At 31.7% G+C, this 1,812-nt stretch overlaps 1 long non-coding RNA gene across 1 annotated transcript; it reads left to right on the top strand.

The window, feature by feature from the left end:
* The first annotated feature begins 284 nt into the window (after window positions 1-284).
* LOC109588452 (uncharacterized) lies at window positions 285-1,775 on the top strand. Its single transcript, XR_002188165.1, has 3 exons — window positions 285-368; window positions 1,568-1,626; window positions 1,677-1,775. It is a non-coding gene; the product is annotated as an uncharacterized LOC109588452 (long non-coding RNA).
* Window positions 1,776-1,812: the final 37 nt, after the last annotated feature.

The raw sequence follows: 1,812 nt of genomic DNA, 5'->3' as shown, positions 1-1,812 counted from the left end.
ACCTCTTGTAGTTTTACAACATAACGAAAAATAATTTAAAACAATACGTTGATAGCATTTAATAGAAATTAGTCTTTCAAACACACTGTCAGACAATGAACAGCGATCTGGTTGAAATATTTTACCAGCTATATCAAATAGCCATTCGACTGGGGTTATTGGTATTGCTTATTGTGAAAGATAATCTATAGTGTCCTCAATGTTAATTTAACACTATTATACTTAGGCCCTATTACTATTACTATTACTATTACTATTACATGAAAAATTCTAATAATTACTGTTACTATTACATATTACCCCAGGCCTGACTGTGTCACCATTAAGCAATATATATTATTCAAGAACCTTTAGTATTATGGATCACTGTAAGTGCTTGTCATATTTGTGTATTACTGTTACTGTTATTATGCCTTATTACTATAATTACTATATTGTCTATTATTCAATGCCCTTTGTAGCATTTATCTGTCATTAACTTGTTAACATTAAGCTCTTTCTTTATGTCTCTAACCCTTCCTATAGTACATACCCAGGGTTTCCCACTAAGCATGCTAAGTGAGCTAAACAGCATTCTTCATGAGTTGAAAAGCACATGTATGTACATGTACAGACATTCGTACATGTATATGGCATTTGGAGCAACTTTAAAAATTTGTAAAAAAACCTAATTCTAATCAGAATCAGCTTAAACTTTCTATTCAAACTAGGAACATCTATATGCATTAGAAAAAATATAAAAGTGATGAATTCTCTTTTAGCCATTTTTTATGAAACTTGGTCAAAGACTGCATATTTGTCCAAATTTTGAGCAAATTAATGAATTCATTAAAAGTCCAATTTTAATTGGATTCAGCTCAAACTTTCTACACAACACAAAAACATGTATTTGTATCAGACAAAAATATTTAAAAGGAAAATTCACCTCTAGCAATTTTTGACATACATGTAATAGCACAGGATGTTTTGTCAAACTGTAGAGCAGTTTTAAAGTAGAGAAAGAGACGTGTAGAATAGTAAAGCCATAAAGAGAGTAGAATTTGTATGAGAATAGACTATATTCAGAAAGATTGCTAAAGATAATGTAGGGCATCTTAAGAGGGGAAAGAGAGATCAAATAAGACCATGCATGTACACAAAGACATTGCGCACTAAGGGAAAGAAATGAAATGTTGCCAAAGTGGTATGCACAGGGTTTCCCACAGGTTTATAGTATAGTGTTCACCATTTTAACAGTGCATACACCTTTCTCATTTTTGCTCCTATATGACCCTATCCTACATTCCTTCCTCTCTACATTCCTTTCTACATCTGCATGTGTAATATGTTTACATTTAGCACATGCATATCAAAAAATGTATGCTACACACAGGCCTACATGTATGTCACTGATTCATTAAGTATAGCTTATGAAATAAAGTAATTGCTACTACGCTTATATGCACTGAATAGCATTACAGCTTTACTCTTGATTACAGTAATCATTGCTCTTTAATCTGATTTACCATTACACTTCACTGCTGTGCACTTCCCTCTCTTTGCCATTTTCCTTTCTCTATCTCTTTAGTGTCTCTGTCTCTCTCAAGCTTATGCTTCAGTACTGACGTCATCAAGTATTTCATTGAAGTAAGATCAATTATATATTTCCCATTTTATGTTTCTCTGTATGATTATAGTCCAATTCAAGTTTCAAGCTATGAAGTATCAAGAGCAAAGGACTATTATATGCATGACCAAACATTGTTGTATTGTTGTGTGTTATTTATTTCTTTAAATTGCCGAAAAAATATTTTAAATAATTTGCTACTACTA

Source organism: Amphimedon queenslandica, unplaced genomic scaffold, assembly GCF_000090795.2.
Source record: "Amphimedon queenslandica unplaced genomic scaffold, v1.1 AMPQUscaffold_12087, whole genome shotgun sequence".
In the NCBI taxonomy this organism is placed as follows: Eukaryota; Metazoa; Porifera; class Demospongiae; order Haplosclerida; family Niphatidae; genus Amphimedon; species Amphimedon queenslandica.
Note: the sequence above shows the minus strand (reverse complement) of the source record. Positions and strands in the feature narration are given on the sequence as shown.